The sequence below is a fragment of the Coregonus clupeaformis genome, chromosome 31 (genome assembly GCF_020615455.1).
Source record: "Coregonus clupeaformis isolate EN_2021a chromosome 31, ASM2061545v1, whole genome shotgun sequence".
NCBI lineage: Eukaryota > Metazoa > Chordata > Actinopteri > Salmoniformes > Salmonidae > Coregonus > Coregonus clupeaformis.
The window spans coordinates 8,808,460-8,815,723 of NC_059222.1; positions in this window are offsets into that span (position 1 = coordinate 8,808,460).

Consider the following 7,264-nt stretch of genomic DNA (forward strand, 5'->3'; position numbering starts at 1 on the left):
CGCACAGGACGTACAGGGCGGTGTACCCCTGGCCTGGTGGCCTTCTGGATCTGCCCCCTTTTCTCCTCCGTCAGCCCCGTCGTCCATGCCGTGTGCCCCCCCCTAAAAATTTTCTGGGGTTGCCTCACGACCGTCCGACGATGACCCTGATCACGCTGTAGCTCCTCTCTACGGCGCGCCTCCACCGTCTCTTCTCCCGGCGCTTCCTCCCATGTCAAGCCCAAGAGCTGCCCCTGGACACGCTGCTTGGTCGTTGCATGGTGGGTTTTTCTGTCAAGGTCGAGGTAAGGAGTAGACCAAGGCGCAGCGTTGCAGGCAAACATACTCTTTAATTCGAGACACGATCAAAAAACAAACAAACGATACGTGACAGTTCACGGTCTAACTTAAACAGACTTGAAACAAGATCCCACCAACACAAATGGGAAACAGACAGTTTAAATATGACTCCCAATCAGAGGCAACGAGTGTCAGCTGTTGGCTGGTTGTCTCTGATTGGGAGCCATATTTAAACTGTATGTTTTCCCTTTGTGGTTGTGGGTTTTTGTTCCGTGTTCGGTCATTGATACCGTGGACGTCACGAGTCGTGTTTTGTTTTGTATTTTGACGCTTTAACTAATTAAAGTCATGTTTGTTCATCACGCTGCGCCTTGGTCTACACCTTACCTCGACCTTGACAATAAGCAGGTGGGGATTTCCCGATCGAATATCCTCAGATAATGGGAAAGAGTTTTGTGGATAAATCAGTGAAATTGATTTTTGAAAAAATTGGGAAAAAAGTCAGACCACAATGTTACGAAAACTAGGGTTGAAGTAACTCTAGGAAATGTTGAATATCTGATTGTGCGATACTTTTCACATTTCTTTGCATATTGTTGTGATATTTAGTGTTTTCTTATGAATCAAAGGGGGGAAATGGAATGTGATTCATTTATATATATAATTTTATATATTATTTTTGATATTGATGTTTTAATTTTCATGTGTATCTTTGCAAAATATACTGGTTGGTGTTTTCTTTTCTTCCAGAAGCATATGGGGAATGTGTAGAGTGGGATTCAAATACTCAAACATGGATAATATGAATGGACTGGAGGAAGTTGAACAAGGATGGTGTGGAAATGTTCAGATTCCATCATCGACATTGCATTGAAAGTCGACACTGCTGAGGAGCTGCAGTGTAGTGGACTACATTCCAGTGTCTGCAATGATATATAGACATATTTGCATGTGTAATACATAATTTGTGTCATATTCTTTCTGTATTAATTTTTGAAGAATGATGTTTTCTGTTGTTGGGTACATGTGGGGACCTCAGATGTTTTTAGTTTTTTTGACAATTAGGGATATTGGGTCTAGGCAGGGACAGAGAGAATCCACAGGAGGGTCTGATGGGTCGACCAGCCTGAATGTGGATGGGTTTTTGATTGTATTTTGTTTTCTGATGCTTTCATGTGTATTCGATTGCACCATAGCTTAAAATGCATTGATACAGATTTATAAATTGATCTGGAGTACTTAGGTGGTCTTGATTGATTGATGGATATTTGGAAAGAAAGCAGCCAGACAGGTTTTTCGCTCTTACACTACATAAAAATGTGTTAACACTCCATAAACTTGGTTTTATTGCTAAAGTTACACAAGATTTGTCATAATCCTATTATTTTTGTTTTCGAGACTTAATTAGTCTCGAAGGAGGGAAATATGTAGTATCTGAACATTTATAGCTTTGGCTGAGGTTTTCATATTGTTGGTTAGATGAACTCTACTTTGCTTTGCTGAAACATCTGGAAAGTATTACTATAGGGGCCCCCTAAAACAGTGGGGATTGGGATATGTGGAGGCCAGCGATTGGTCTATTCAAAACACGGCATCTTATGTTACATAGGATATATACCATGTTTGAACAAAGGGACGAGGAGAGTGATCATATTTGAGATTGGGTTTGTTGCTCTCCAGATTCTGCAGAAGTCTGTAAATTGATGCTGAAATCTTGGATATAATAAACCATTATAATCAAGTACAGTGTCAGCGGATTTCTTATCAACACATCACAGCATCGTTGTTCGGCCAGCACAGGACCTTTTATAGACAGTTGTGTGCCTTTCCAAATCATGTCCAATCAATTGAATTTACCACAGGTGGACTCCAATCAAGTTGTAGAAACATCTCAAGGATGATCAATGGAAACAGGATGCACTTGAGCTCGATTTCGAATCTCATAGCAAAGTGTCTGAATACTTATGTAAATAAGGTATTTCTGTTTTTTCTTTTGTATAAATTAGCAAAAATTTCTAAAAACCTGTTTCCACTTTGTCATTATGAGGTATTGTGTGTAGATTGCTGAGGATTTTTATTTATTTAATTGATTTTAGAATAAGGCTGTAACCTAATAAAATTTGGAAAAAGACAAGGGGTCTGAATAGTTTCCGAAGGCACTGTATTAGGCCTACGAGAAGGGGAGACAAATACAATATGACGTCCATCTAACCTGGAGGCGGAAATCATTGTTCAAAAACAAAATAAAGTGGCACTGACCCAATAATAAAAACAGTGAATATACACACTCACTGTGGATATGGCTGATGTTCTCCGCTGGTGCCAATAAGATATACTTTTCACTCAATTAAGTTGAGAATTTTGATAACTAAAAGACAGATTGGAGTCTTTTCATTGTCTTCTATTTACAGCAATAACTATTTCGCTTTCCTTACAGTTTTTCAGTGATTGTATTTTTAAATATTGCGATATGCCTGGCTGAGTCTCTCTGCTTTTCACTGACAGTCGCAACTCAACAGTAATCTATTTGGTATTTGTCGCTGTGGCCAAATCATGCTTTCTGGTGTAGTAGCCTATTTTGAATTATTTTATTTATTTCTGTATAGACAGGAGTAAGCTATTTAGGCTATATAATTTTGGCAATTTAATTAAATTTACTTTAGGGAAAGCTTCCCCTAGCGTTAAGGATGCATATGGATCTGGTACATTTCTTAAATGTCCGGTAAATAAAATGCTGCTGGTAAAGTGTCCGGAGCCACATTTTCCTAAAGGAAACCCTGGTAGGTGTGTACACTGTAAAAAGCGGGACGACGCTGGTGTTCATCTGAAGTGCTTTTACTGATTGGAATGATTGAGAATTACGCTTTCGTTCGTTCAACCTATTCTATTCACTTTGTCTGAAATCAAATAACAAATTCGACAGATCAATGTGATTTTCTTTATTGAATGAAAGCGTTTAAATTGCTTTCAACACTTGACAGCTCAGGTCATTAGTCCCGTGTAGTTCAGTTGGTAGAGCATGGCATTTGCAACGGCAGGGTTGTGGATTCGTTTCCCACGGGGGACCAGTATGAAAAAAAAAACATTTATGGACTCATTAACTGTAAGTCGCTCTGGATAAGAGCATCTGCTAAATGACAAAAAATAAATAAAACATTTAATAGTAGTGATGTTATGTTTGATACTGGAGCTCCGAGACATCGCTAAGCAGCTAAATTCGAATCAGTGTGCCGATGCGTGTATCACTTTATCAGAAGTACATCATCAATGACATCTGAAGCTTCATTTGATCACGTGATTTTTCAAACCTTGTGTTGCAAAATGCAAGATCCACCTAATTTCGCAATGGTTCCAGTGCTTTCTTCGAATCTAAGCTGCTTTCAAACACCAACCCCTACTAGACAGCGTACTTACAAATATAGTTAGCATTTTGTACAAACAGTTTAACCTGACCGGTAGCTTAGCGGGTAGGGTAGGGAACTATGGAATATTCAGGGAGTGAGGGTGAGGTTGAATCCTGTTGAAGGCACAATATTTTGAAAATTGTTTTACTTTCTGCACTGTTGTTCAAATAATTTGTTTTATTTAGTATAGTATAAGCTTCTGTCTTAAGCATCCTAAATAATGCCATAAATTCAGTTTTGAAAAATAGTAAACTTGAAGGCAAAAAGGGAAGCATTGTAAGATGCGAACCTTGTATTCCATCTGATTTTAGGCTATTAAAGTCAACAACTTACTGCTGCGCCACGGAGTTCTGATAAAAATTGTGTTGAAAGAAAACTTATATCTGATAATCACACGCTGCTATTTATTGCATTGTGAACAGATAATGAAGCTCAGAGTAATGAACCGTTTTTCGGCACAATTTGGTGAAAGCGCCGAAGCCTTCAGAAAGGGATGCTAAGATGGCGCCGACGGACATGGCAGCTCTGCTTCTAGCTCCTAAGCAACTTTTCTGTATTTTGTTGTTTTGTGTGTAATTTCTTACGTTATTAGCCCAGAATATTTTTTGTGTTATTACATACAGCTGGAAATAACTTTTGGATATCAGAGCGGCGGTTACTCACCAGCATTACAAACAGCAATATGACTTTCCTAAATTGGATCCTTTGTTCGTACCCCCCAGGTCAATTTAACTGATCCCAGAGGCTGCTCCAAGACGCTGCCGGCAGAGAAGAGGTATTCGGAGTGGACTTCTAGTCCAACTCAGGAGGCGTGCACACCATCCACTGCTTCCGAGTATATTACTCGCTAATGTTCAATCTCTGGACAATCTTCTCTCCTTCCAGAGAGAAATCAGGGACTGTAACATACTCTGTTTTCACGGAATCATGGCTCTCTCGGGATATACTGTCCCCGTCCATACAGCCAGCTGGGTTCACAGTACATGGCGCAGACTGGAATATGTTCCGGGTAGCCTGCTGTTAATTGACTATAGCTCAGCCTTCAACACCATAGCACCCTCCAAGCTCATCATTAAGCTCGGGGCCCTTGGTCTGAGCCCCGCCCTGTGCAACTGGGTCCTGGACTTCCTGACGGGCCGCCCCCAGGTGGTGAAGGTAGGAAACAACACCTCCACTTTGCTGATGCTCAACAGAGGGGCCCTACAAGGGGTGCATGCTCAGCCCCCTCCTGTACTCCCTGTTCACCCATGACTGTGTGGCCACGAATGCCTCCAACTCAATCATCAAGTTTGCAGACGACACAACAGTAGTAGGCCTGATTACCAACAATGACGAGACAGCCTACAGGGAAGAGGTGAGGCCCCTGGCGGAGTGTTGCCAGGAACAAAACTAAGGAGCTGATCGTGGACTTCAGGAAACAGCAGAGGGAGCACGCCCCTATCCACATCGACGGGACCGCAGTGGAGAAGGTGGAAAGCTTCAAGTTCCTCGGTGTACACATCACTGACAATCTGAAATGGTCCACCCACACAGACAGTGTGCTGAAGAAGGCGCAACAGTGCCTCTTCAACCTCAGGAGGCTGAAGAAATTTAGCTTGGCCCCTAAGACCCTCACAAACCTTTACAGATGCACAATTGAGAGCATCCTGTCGGGCTGTATCAAAGATATATACATATATTTCAGGATGTTGTGTTTCCCTGGAAGTAATCTGAATTCATGACAGTTTTGAAAACATTGCTTGTCCAAAAAAAAGTGGTATCTTGGCACATCTTATCCCAGGTATTGGGTAAGTTAAGCCACTTACATGTTTCTGAACTGAATGAAATATGACCACTACCTTTTTGAAACCATTTATATCTTTATTTTCCCAAATACAATTCAACACAATCACAATCACTTTTTAGTCTTTTAATAATTTAAAGCATATTTTAACACAGGCTTAACCCCTAACAAAAACACTAGGCCAACGAAGGAGAACATAGACATAACATTTAACATTTAAATGGAACATTTAAACCCCCCCCATAGGGTCTGGGCGTGTGCACGGTGCACTGAGTAGGCTACAAACTAATTTAAGGTATTAACGCATTATGCCTGGGAAGAATACACTTTAATTTCTCAACTTGCCATTGGCTCAACCACTTGGCTCAACTTACCCCATGGCCATTGTTTCAACTTACCCCAAGCCAAACATTTTGACTATATTAGCCCACACATCTACAAGGATGCACTTTCATGCTAGGTTTATGACCTCATATTGAAGATTATGGAGACCCCAACTGATGTACAGAATGATCTACCTTAGTTTAGATACAATCATCATGAAACCTCTAACACAATAAGTTCATTTGACTTTGTGAAAATATGTTTTTTGGATCTAACTTGCTTGCCACTTTTTCAATGTGGTTTCTTCCTTCACAGACTCCATGAAATGATGACCTCTTCCTAAATATTTGGTCAAATTATTAATTTTGTGTATGGTTTCCTAGAAACAAGGGTGGCTCAACATACCCCTTTGGTTCAACTTATCCCACTCTCCCCTACTTATAACCAGTTGAAGTAATTGTTTTAGGTTGATCCAGAGTAATGTTTTACAGTGTAGTGGGACAATAGGTTGAGAGTCATCTGAGCATTGCAGAAGTAATGCATGTGTTTCCATATAAAAACAGCATAGTGTAGATGAGCATCATACTGTATATTCCCATCTGCCTGATGAGCACAGAGGTTAAGGTGATTCCTGGGGTGTTAGAGACAACATGGGTCCATCTGTAAGGCTGCGTTCCAAATGGCAATCTATTCCCTATATAATTCACTACCTTTGAACAGGACCCTGGGCACTATACAGGGAATAGGGTGCCTAATGTATGTCCTGATCCAGGACAGGATCGGCCCATGTTTCTCTTTCACCCTGACTTCACCCATCATAATGAGGCCCTGCTCTGAAGAGTATAGCCCAGCTGGGACACAGCTATGTTTATCTAAACCAGGGGTTCAGCAGGGGAGTAGGGGAGGGAGAGAGGGGGAGGGAGGGAGCGAGGGGGAAGGAAAGAGAGAGAAAGGGAGGGAGGGAGAGCGAGAGAGAGAAATTATGGAATATGTCAAGTTGTAGCAGAGGAATACATTACATTGATTGCTCTGCAACCACCTGAGATTTGGGAAAGATTGCTTCTTCCTTCCTGCCTGGTGTTGCAAAGATGGGAGCAGTAGGCTCTTCCTATCTCTACCTGTAGATTTGTGGGTAAATGACGTGGTTACAGTATGTCATGATTCTGCTGATGGTCAGAGATATTCTAGGGGTGATACAATTCCCATGTTGTGATTTGCATTTGATAGTACAGCAGGATGCAGAATGAGAGGGACGCTGGGTGCATCTCAGTGAAGTCTGACCTGGCTTCCTCACCTTTCCTTCATCTGAATTGATGTGAAAGAACCTGTCCTGTGTCTTAAAATGAGTGTAAATGCAGGAGAGGAAACGAGAAGAGGAAGCACATACGACTGATTGTACTATCCTTATTTCCAGTGTATTACTCTCCAGCCTTGAGCTTCTCTGGTCATGCCCTGCCTTGCTTCTGAAGTAGTG